Source organism: Amblyraja radiata, chromosome 3 (assembly GCF_010909765.2).
Source record: "Amblyraja radiata isolate CabotCenter1 chromosome 3, sAmbRad1.1.pri, whole genome shotgun sequence".
In the NCBI taxonomy this organism is placed as follows: domain Eukaryota; kingdom Metazoa; phylum Chordata; class Chondrichthyes; order Rajiformes; family Rajidae; genus Amblyraja; species Amblyraja radiata.
Window position 1 is genome coordinate 61,863,288 of NC_045958.1, and position 12,007 is coordinate 61,875,294.

Genomic DNA, 12,007 nt, shown 5'->3' on the forward strand with positions numbered 1-12,007 from the left:
TGCATCTGTGGAGAGTGAAACAGAGTTAACAAGCTCATCCCATTTTACCGACTCTAGAGGCAATGGATGGTGCATTTGCAGTGGTTGCGGGTCAGGGTGTAGGCAGAGGCCCTACCGCAGCCAGGTGAGTGAGTGAATCGAATGCAGCCTGCAGCATCTGTGGGGACCATTGATGGAAGGAGTCGATGGCATTGCTATGGGCAGGGCCGACCCCTACTTCAACGATCTAGTGCTGCCAAGACACCAGGCCTTAAAGTGAGAAAATAAGAAATAGCCAGAATCCTTTGCCAGAATCTGACTTTCCAGAAACTTAAAGGTTGCAAAATGGTGCTGGAATGTGGTGAATCTCCGTGTGCTGTTCCAGAAGATCTATTGTACTTGTGTACAGCATGATTTGGCTGGTTAGCATGCAACACGACATTTCACTGACTCTGTATCTCTTCCATTCTTTGTCCTCCAGCAGTCGGGGGCCTCGAGCCTCCTGTTGACGGGACGATCATATTCCTGTAGCCGGTGGCGGGCCTCCTCGTCGGGGTGATCGGCTCCTGCATTGGGGGGGAATCTCAGCTCCCCCGCGCCGGGCGATTGGACCCCGGGTCATGGCTGCTCGAACGTCGTGCGGCTTCCGGAGCTCCTGACCGAGACTGCGAGCCCTTGATGGTAAAATCCACAGGCAAGGAATCGGCCACAATGCTAAGTCCACGCCCCGCAGTGGGGCTCAAAGTCAGTCTTGAGCGAGGCCTCCACCTCCATGATGTTAGGCCGCAGAGCGACCGGAGATACGATCCGAAAAACAATCACATCTCCGGCAAGGTGAGAGACTGAAATTAAAAGTTTCCCCCGACCCCCCTCCCACACCCTCCATCACCCACATAAAACAAATCAGAGAACATTTACCCAAACTTTTAAAACACACGAAAAATAACAAAACAAGACGAAAGAACAGACAGACTTTTGGCGAGTGCCAATCGTACGGCGCCAATGGTGGTATCAGTTAGCAAGATCAGTGGGAGAACTCAGCTTTTTTCTATGTTGGTAGACAAAATTGCTGGAGAAACTCAGCGGGTGCGGCAGCGTCTATGGAGCGAAGGAAAGAGGCAACGTTTCGGGCCGAAACTCTTCTTCAGACTGATGATGTTGTTTAGTCATCTCGATGATACTGCAATGCAATGTCAGCTTAGATTACATGCAGCGGCACTTACACTCACAATCCGCTGACCAAGATGGAGAATGCTCTGAACCGAAGCAAATCAGAACACCAGAAGGATGTTCATCAGGGTCTCATTCGTTCATTTGGGCAGCTCCACTTTATAACTGATGTTACATGACTCAATTTAGAATCCACCCAACCACTCCAACAAACTGGGTGCCCAAAGTTAGCATCAGTTTCAAATATCTTTCAAGACAGTTAATGCTACAACATACAAACAGGTACTTTCAGAAAACAGAATAGGAAAAAAAAGAATGACAAAGCCACAAAGAGAACAAAGGTCAGTGGTTCAATGGTATTCCATTAAAATATGAACCTAGGTACAGTGAAATTATTTTGTTGCATACAAATCGGTAACAATTTTACTGTACAGATGCACAAACATACTTAAATACAATAGTGTAGCGGCACCTGCTGGTGCCTCGGGGTAGTAAAACCCTTGGATTGGCTACTCCAGGCACGTGGGCGCGGGGAGCGGGTTTTGCCATCTTTCTGTCGTTTTCATTCATTCGGGCTCCACACTTGTGGATGCAACATCGTTATTGAGCTGTCTTACAGACTCGCGTTATTCATTGTTTTACTGTTCATAATAAAGATCATTGAATTAACTCACGGTCTCGACTCCGCTAAAATAGTGTAAGAATTGTAGATGACACTGAGGCAATATACAAGAATTCCCATGTTTCTGGTACCATCTTGTACTCTCCAAGTTCAGAGTTGTTAAAAATGTAGTCTTAACTTGGCCATAAAGGCCCATTTTTCTTGTGGTGGCATTGGGTTGAAGTTGCAGGGGTCGGCCTGTCGCTGTCCTTCATTCCTGCTCCGCCGCTCCATGCTGCTGTAGGCCGCATCCGATCCGCATACTTGGCCACTTGGAACAGTGCCAAAAGTAATCGAGCCCCAGGTTGCTACATGGCCTCCAACGGACCACACCTCATTCCGGACACATCGACCACCGAACATGTTGTCCCTCGCCACTGACGGTCACTGCTCAGTCTCCATTCCCCTGGGCACCTCCCGCAGCCAACCTTGCAACACTCAGAGCGCTTCTGAGGGGCGGGGATGTAAGCCCCCAACCCCCTCACCGGCACCGTTCTGTTCCTCCGTCTGCCACCACCAACATCTTAAAGAATGTGCAAATAATAGTTCCATCTTCTCAGTCATGAAAGGTAGGATTGAACCTTGCTTCTGTAAAACTCAGTGCTTCAGTGGCTAGTTTGCAGCTGCAAGCTTAATGACTGGTTCTTCACAAAGGAAGACTTCCCAGATGTAATATATGAACAGCTCAGAGCTCAAGCTTGTGAATTGTTCTCATTCTGCAGGAGGCTGATGATTGCCTTCATAGAACCACAGTTGCATTAAGCATTTGATGGATGAGACCAGCATAGCTTCTGCACAGAGTCCAATCCTAATGACATTAGTCAGGCTCCCTGAGGTCACTGTCGGGCGACTGTCTGCTTATGATGAGACACGGGGACCAGGAATCATTTCACAAGAAAAGTTTTGTAAATAATAAGTGGCCACATTTCAGAGGAGGCTTAATTTATATAATTACCGTCAAAATCATTAAAAGAACTTCAATGAAATAGAATATGCAGAGAGTATTTTGCATTGGAATGCTCATCATTATTTAGTATTGAACAAAGCCAATGAACAAAACTATTGCAAAGCTTCTATTGATGCACACTAATGCAGGCACTTAATGCAGACATTGTGGACCAAAGGACTGTTCCTCTGCTGTGCTCCTTTTCTGGAGAAATTTTGAAAACTTGGATAATACAGAGGAAGTCCACCCCATGAATGGGAGTGGGGAGGGCAAGGAGTATCCTGGATATAACAAGTCAAATTTTCTAGTGTGGCCATGTGTGCTAATGAGCTACTTGCCACAATTCCAGCATAAATAGCAATGGTGAAAAGAAAGTTGATCCAAGGAATTTCCTGGCTGACAAATCCTGGGGGTGGGTTTGGACTTTGTTTAAAAGCCAGAAGTATGAAGGAACAGATATAAAACAGCGAAAGTGACAAATCAGCAGCAGTACCAGTAATATTAAGGATGGCACAGTGGTATCACACTGTTGCCTCATAATACCCAGGGTTGCTTTAGGCCCCAGGTGCTGTCAGTGTGGAGTTTTCCTTATCAACATGTAAGCTTCCACTGGCTGTGCTGGTTTCTTTCCGCATCCAAAGGCCATGCTGGCTGACAGATTCTTTCGGGGTGTAAGGAAAATAAGGATGGTGGGATAGTGATTGCGTTTTAGGGAATGGATCGATGGGATTGTGAATAATACTAATTGCCATAGAGCTGATGAACTAAACGGTGTAATCCATGTTGTAAGAACATGAGGAAAACATATAAAACAACCATTGAATATGAATCAACTCGATTTCTTCAAAGAGTTGCTGGGACGACATTGTCCAAGGTACATGTATCTCTGAAGTTGTCAGGGTGGAGGGGACTGACCAAACTGAAATCCTGCGCTAAATTATTAAACAGCTTCATGCTCACCTCCCAGAGATTGTTATTGATGGGCAGCAAGGTCACAGCAGCCAGTTCAATATAGTCACTTGTCATTGACTTAGGGTTTGTATTATCAGCTGCCGTCTAGATCAATCAAATATGAGTAGGGGGAAGGGAACTGTTAGGCTTGCTAACTTGCCTCTCCAGTTTATAGCAAGAAGTGTATTGTTGGCAAACGTGAAGGCAATATAAGAGCTCACAATGTTAATGGGAACTCACCTCAAATGCAGACGATCTGACTAAATGCTAATCTAGGTATTTGTTGATACTGCAAGTTCAGTGCACAGGATAGGCAGGAGCACGCAGGGAGCGAGGAAAGACTGTTAGATTTAATTGCATTTATTTTAATACGAGAGACCTGACGGATAAACTCAGGGCATGTTTACGTATGTGCAGCTAGGTTGTTGTAGTCGTCATGGAAATCTGGCTAGAGAGGGGCAAGACTGGCAGCTTAATGTTCCAGGGTACAAGTGACAGGCGAGATAGAGGCAGGGGTAAAAGAGCAGGGGGAGTTGCTTTTTTGATTAAGGAGAACTTCACAGCACTAGTTCGAGATAACATTACTGATGGTTCATCCATGAGACGATATGGGTGGAACTGAGAAGCAAGGGGACAATCATCTTGTTGGGAATGTATTATAAGCCCCCAAATTGTCCACGGGAATTAGTAGAACAAATATGCCTGTACATTGCAGGCACCTGCAAGACAAGTAGGGGATTGTCATAGTAGGGGATTTTAACTTTCCCAATATAGACTCGAACAGTCATAGTGCCAGGTGCTTAGACAGGATAGAATTTGTCAAGTGTGTTCAGGAATGGTCCTCAGACAATATGTAGAGGACCCTCCAACAGAGAGGGCACAGCCTGATCTACTCTTAGGAAATTGGGAAGGGCAAGTGATTGAGGTGTCAGTGGGCGAGCCTTTTGGGACCATTGTTCTATTTGCTTTAAAATAATTATGGATAAAGATAGGGTGAGCTCACAAGTTAAAATTCTGAATTGGGGCAGAGGCAACTTTGATGGGGTTAGACAGGAATTTGCTAATGTTGATTACAGTAGTTTGTTTGCATGCAAATGGATGGCATTAAAGTGGGATGCCTTCAAAACAGTGAGGGCAGGAGTTCAGGGCATGCATGTTCTTGTTGAAGTGGAGGGAAAGAAAGACGGGAGTACAGAAACCTGGATGATAAGAGAAATTGAGTCTCTGGTCAGGAAAAAGGAGGCATGAGACAGGTATAGGCAGCTGGAATTGTGTATCCCTGGAGGAGTTCTGCAGACTGCGGAGAATACTTAAGAAGGCGATGAGGAGGACAAAAAGGGCGGTGGAAATACTGTGGCTCTGACAGATACTATTAAGCAAAATCCAAAGAGATTTTAAGTACAGTTAGGGAAAGAGGGTAACTAGAGAAAGAATAGGACTTCTCAAAAGCCAAAGTGGCCATCACTCTGTGTAGCTGCAGGAAATGGGCAAGGTCAGCAATGAGTATTTCTCCTCTGTATTTACCGTGAAGAAAGACATGGAGACTGGGGGACTTGGGACAAATAATGGCAATATCTTGGCCTATATTACATTTGAGGTGATGCTGAATGTCCTAAGGCATATGCACAGTTGTAAAATCAGACGTTGGTCCAGAGACCTGCATGTGTCCCTGGCAGCTGCTGAAAGATGGTTGGCCAAGACCTGGAAATGATGTTTGTGGCAGATTTTATAAAAGGTGAAAAAACCTACTGAAAATGTGCAGGGATATATGTGGTCAAATAAATAGGCTTTACTTTAAACTATAAAGATACAGCGTGAACAAGCCCTTTGACCCACCAAGCCCGCGCTAACCAGCAATCACCAGCACATGCTAGCACTATCTTACACACAAAGGACAATTTACAATTTTTATCAAAGCCAATTAACCTCCAAACCTGCATGTTTTTGGAATGTGGGAGGAAACCGGAACACCCAGAGAAAACCCGTCTAGTCACAGGGAGAACGTACAAACTCAGTGCATATAGGAGGCACAATCAGGATCGAACCCAGGTCTCTGGCACTCTTAGGCAGCAGCTTTACCGCTGCCCACTGTGCTGCCCCACTGTGCTGCCCCACTGTGCTGCCTCCAGGTTTCTTGATTATGCCGAATAGTAAAACCAGATAATACAGCAGCTATTTTTCTATCCAGCTGCTGCTGCTGCTGATGGTCTCTGCTTAAAGGATTAGGAGAAGGTTTACAGGAGAGAGCAATTGAACTGGGTGGGATATTCCTGAGTTCAAAGAGCAGAGTTGGAGACAAGCAAAAAAATGCAAAAGCAGTAAATTGATGGGCCATTTGAGCATTGAGCAGCGAAGTTGTAGTTTGCCTCAGTTAAGCAGAGATTGCATCAGTCCCAGTAGCAACAGCATATTCAGTTTTAGGCACCACACACCTGGATTGATCCTGTGGCCAAGTGGAGGTTAGCATGTATTCTCCAGAATGCAGAAGTAAAAGGCTTCAATTCTGAGAACAATCTGCTTGGATTTGGATTGTAATCTTGTGGAGTGGAGGATTGACAGGTGATTGTAAAATAATCTGTACAGGGAAAGTTTCTTTCAGTAGGGAAATAAATTACAAAGAGATATTCAGAAACAAGATCAGGGGGCAGTCTTTCCACAGGACCGTCTGGAGGAGGCCCACGAGAGGAAGATGACCAAGTATGAAGAGCTGGTCATAGACTGCCGCAAGCAGGGCTGGAAGGCAAGGTGTATGCCCATTGAGGTTGGATGCAGAGGTTTTGCAGGGCAATCGCTCTACAAAGCCATGAGTGCACTGGGCATCAACGGGATGGCGAGGAGGAGAGCCATCAAGAACACCACAGAGGCAGCAGAGAAGGCCTCGAGTTGACTCTGGATCAGGAGAGAAGGTCCATGGGGAGGAGCGAATGCCACCTGAACACAAGTCGTGGTCTGGTCAACCACGGCTGGGTCGCCTGGGTGAGGGTGTCTGATGTTGAAAGACTCGAAACACCCAATGACCCCAGGTTACATAATTGATGATGTGTTCAGGAGCATCAAGAGATGTATTTTTTTAAATCAATTGCAAGCAGCACAGCAGAGCATCATCAAATATAGTAGTTCTGAGCTTACGTGTAAAAATACAGCGCAAATCAGTGTTGTAACTAACAAGCTGCTAATGCATTTAAACACATTAGCGCTATTGCAATTATAATGTTTACAGTGTACTTTGTTTACATATTCTGTTGTGCTGCTGCAAGTAAGAATTTCAGTGTTCTATCTGGGATATATGACAATAAAACACTCTCTTGCCAAGAGAAATGGAATCTGAAATGAATGAGGCACAGAATGATCAACTTGTTCCTATGATCCATTTGAGTTTGAATCTTCAGGTGGCGCTGTTTGCTAGCCCATGAAGTGCACTGTCCCTGTACTCTATCAGGGGATGGCTTCTTCACCGTACACTATACACCCCACGAACCTTGACTACAAACTTCTGTGGATACACTAAGGATTATGGGATGTTTTGTACTAATATTGTGGATATTGATTTTGTTTTTGTTTATTGTATATTATCTACATGTACTGCTTTTACGTCTGTTATGCTGCTGCAAGCAGCAATTTCATTGTTCCTTTGTCAGTACACCTGACAATTAAACACTCATGACCCTTGAGTAAGATGAGGAAGTGGCAAGATGGTGAAAAAAGGCATTCAAGTCATTTGTCCCAACTCCCCATACAACTAACTGGGGTGATGAAGAGTGGTTTCAAGTGTGAAATGGTGCGTTAGTTGGATGGTTAACAGTTAGAAATCAAGTGATCAGTTTTTTTTATCATGCATTGCTGATTCTTATCCACATTCCAATCTTCTAAAGTGGTTGTGTTGGAGACTCCCTCTCCTACGGACCTGTTTTATTTCTGTTGTTCATCCTTTTCATCTCCAGCCTTTGTCTACCCATCTGCCAATCAACCCCTCCCACCTGTATCCACGTAACACTTGCCAAACGTTGCCCCTACCCCGCCTCTCTCCCAACCTCAGTCCGACGAAGGGTGAAAGCCTTTCATAACCTAAGGGAGACATCCCAGGGCCTACAGAGGTTTACGTGGGCTGTCATTTCCTGACAATAAAGCTCAAGAGGTCACATGATCATTATTTTCTATTAATTCTGATTACATAGCACACATAATGTAAGTTAATGTAAGCAGATCTGATTGTGGAACTATCTACTATTAAAGCAAAAGCACCAAGAAAAGTCCTGATTATAAACATACTAACTTTGTGAAAAAATAAACAGGATATGAAATCTATCAAAAATAACACTAAGCTTTCTGACAAAATCAAGGCAAGAGGTGTTGCCGGTTGCGTACCACTAGACTATGATCCAGCAATGTGATTCATCTTCTACCATCCTTGTGGTCACAGAGTACAATGGTGGGAGTTGTTGAGTAATAATAATTAGTCTTTGTCAATCAGCCTGTCAAAGATAATTGAAAAGGGTGAAGAAAACACCAGTGCTAAAGGTTGAGATTCCCAATCATTCAACACTCACTGTGCAGTTCTATCTCAATTTCTTGTGCAGTAAGTTCCAAACTGCAATTGCCAAAACAAATCTTTCTAATTTGCAGTTGAATTGATCGATCCTAACTGTTGAATCGATCCTAACTGTCCTTGCCGTTGCCCTGGAGAGATTGTTCCATAGATCAATCATTCACTAAATGAGATGAAGTCTCTGTGTGTTTTTTTAATACAGACCTTATCTTCTGGCCATCCTTTTCCAGACAAAAAGTGACAACTTCTCATGGTCCATGCAATATAATCTATTTAGAATTTTAAACTCCTGAAATCAAACTACCTCTCACCCTTTTACTTTCCTGTGAGAGTATACCCGTTTTCTACAATCCCTTGTCACAATCTAATCCTTTCATTGGCTCAATCATTTCCATTTGATAGCTGTAACATCCTCTCACTGCTGCAGTGACCAAAACTAGAGAGGGTTGTAAATCATTTAATTTCTCGATGATTGTGCAGATGTTTTATTGTTGAATATATCTGCAGCAAGATATAGGTAACAAGCTATAAAGCCTGTTGGATTTTTAGAAATGACGACTGTGCAGAAAACTAGATGAGATGGAAGATCAGTTACAGTTGGACTGCATGTGAAGTAGCATCAAGGAGACATAGGGACAACATCTGCTCTCATTTCTTATGAGTTTTAAATTAAGTTACAGGAGGCAAGCATAGAAACAAGGCCAAAGTTGATCGCACATCACTCCAAGTAGGAACGATCCAGTTCGAGAGCTGCCTGCCCCACAAGCCACAGCAAACCTCCTGGTGACGGCGGGAGTGTGGTGTTCCTGATGTCCTTGTCCGGCTTGGTGGGGCTGATCACAGATTTGGGAAGTTTAGTGCATTTGTAGACTCTGCAGTTACAGTTTGTTCATGGCAGAGGGAGTGAATGTGGTGTATGGATGTCAGTCAAATGGCTGCTCTTCACTGCTGTTGGAGCTGCACTCATTCAGCCTAGTGCAGAGTATTCCATCAGACTCCTGACTTGTGCCTTGCTGATAGTGCAAAGCTTGCAGACTTGAGGCGAGTCGTTTACGGCAGGAGACCTGTTATTTTAGCCAAGGAATTTACAAGACTGGTCCAGTTAAATTTTGGCCAATGCTAACACCCCCAAGATGTTGATAGTATTGCTGTTAAATGTGAAGGGTATGATGTTAGGTTCTCCCTCTATTTCAACATGCCTATTGCCTGACATTTGTGTGGCACAACTGTTATTTGCCATATATCAACCCATGACATGCTGCTGTCTAGCTCTTCTACACACAGGGATGGGCTACATTTTCTGAGGAGTTTCACACATAATTGAACATTAAGTAAGCAGGAGTGAACATCTACACTCTGAGCTTACGTTAAGCATCTGCTGATAGTTGGGTCTGCTCAATACATCAAATGCTTTTCCAATGATTTATTAAATGGGAGGATGAAATTCCTTCACACAAAAGGGCAGCAATTCTGTAAGCTATAAATTCATGCTCGAGAAGCAGCAATGATTTATTGCTCTCATTGCTGGAAGGGTCAAGAGCCAGAGGACATTGGGTGAAGGTGACACCTCGCTGGAGGGCCACTTCCAACTGAAGAACATTCCTGTACATTGTTACTTTTTTGCATATCTTTCATTCATTGTTCTATATCTCTCTACATCATCGTCTATATCTCTCATTTTCCTTTAGAGGGATAGACTAAACGTGAGCAAGTGGGACTAGTGTAGATGGGACATCTTGGTTGGCATGTGAAAGGTGGGCTGAAGGGTCAGTTTCTGTGCTGTATGACCAATTTCATTAATTGTTATATTAAACAGATATTAAACAATTAACTTTAGCCTCAAATCGGTTTTATTTTAAGGGGTTTCTGGCACTGTAGAGGAACTGGTTGCCAAGTTACAATCCCATATCTCTTGACTCCTGAGTCTCCTAGGTCAGACTCGACAAACCTTCAGAAAAGTTCCCCATCATGCAGATGAGTAGGAGTAACAGAGTGGGGGCTGTAATATTCCTTGTGGGCTTTGACCAGGAATATTGTGGCCTGCTCTCCTGAACAAAGGAAAGTTACCAAAAAGGACCTGTTCTATCTGCTTTGGCCTGGTGAGGAAGCATTGTAAGCAGAGCACTCAGATGCAAGTTAGATGCAAGTAATTGAACCTCAATTTTCGCCACTCCATGACACCATCACTGCCAATAGATGTTCATCCACTTGTAGAACTACGCAGATAATAATCATCAATTATACCAGTGGGAGAAGGCAATGTAAAGCCAGAGGTTAGCACAAGAATGTGCTGTGGGAAGATGACGGGTTGTTGGGGATTGTTGAAAATGCTAACAAGGAAGAAGAAAATAGAATCTACATCACAAGACATATTACTTGGTCCAAGTAGTCAGCGGGCCTAATTAACAGTAGGCTAACAGCCACAGAAGTGATTAAGTAGCCTTCAAAGCGCTCATTTCCATTGACAAAAAGGGTTGAAAATTCACATGATGTTGAAATGATTGTTGAGATTGGGCAGATAGTACTGACCAAAGATTGACTAACTCCATGATTCACCTGACCTGCATTACACACAGTCATTGCTGACTGAGCCTTGAGGGAACTTTGGCTAGTTATCCTATAGGAAACATTTGAGTGCCTTACTTCATTCGTATTAGCCTAACTCAGGGGGTAACACCGTAGCCTTTGAAATAGTAGGTTGTAGGTTCAGCTAACAATAGCTTTTGAATATTACTATATTCATCATCAAAGACCCACACCATCCTGGCCACACACTCATCTCCCTGCTACCTTCAGGTAGAAGGTACAGGAGCCTGAAGACTACAACGACCAGGTTCAGGAATAACTACTTCCCCACAGCCATCAGGCTATTAAACCTGGCTCGGACAAAACTCTGAACATTAATAACCCATTATCTGTTATTTGCACTTTATCAGTTTATTTATTCATGTTTTTTGTAGTCAATGCCTACTATGTTCTGTGTGCTGAAGCAAATCAAGAATTTCATTGTCCTATCAGGGACACATGACAATAAACTCACTTGAACTTGAACCTATTATTTAAGCAGCACAGCAACAAGGGTGCTAGGAATACAGCATTATCAAAGTAACACTTTTTGGATGAAATGTAAATCTAAAGCCTTATTGGCATGTTCAAACAGACATAAAATATCATGCGACGTCATCTGAAAGTACAGCAGGAGGTTTTCTTGAGTCCTGTGTAATATTGCCCCTTCGTAAACATTATTACAGACAGATGAAGCAGCAGTTTATTGTTTGTGGGATATTGTGATGTTAATTAGTTTCAATCCTAGTTACATAAGAGTGGCAAATGCATTTGCGAAATTAATGCATTGGAATATCCCAGGTACAGGAAATGGCTTTGTAAATTGAGATTTCTTACTTAATATTCAAAATGTGTTTACTTTACGAACAGCAAAGAATTCTGATGTATTTTTAAGACCTTTCTATGGAACTGGTGGAAAAGAATGAACATGAGAAACCCTTGAGCGAAGCCCTCACCACCTGATACATAGACACAGCACAGTAGTGCAGCGGGTAGAGCTGCTGCCTCACAGCTCTAGCGACCCAACTCAAACCTGACCCAAGGCGCAGCCTGCATGGAGTTTGCACGTTCTCCATGCAGCTGCGTGAATTTCCTCCAGATGCTCCAGTTTCCTCCTACATACTAAAGACGTGCGGGTTGGTAGATTACTCAGCCGCTGGAATGGTGAGTGTAGAATTGAGAGGTGAGG

At 43.7% G+C, this 12,007-nt stretch overlaps 1 long non-coding RNA gene across 1 annotated transcript; it reads left to right on the forward strand.

Annotated features, from left to right (window-relative positions):
• The first annotated feature begins 223 nt into the window (after nucleotides 1–223).
• On the forward strand, nucleotides 224–7,096 carry LOC116970678. Its single transcript, XR_004411257.1, has 3 exons — nucleotides 224–255; nucleotides 6,397–6,404; nucleotides 7,084–7,096. It is a non-coding gene; the product is annotated as an uncharacterized LOC116970678 (long non-coding RNA).
• Nucleotides 7,097–12,007: the final 4,911 nt, after the last annotated feature.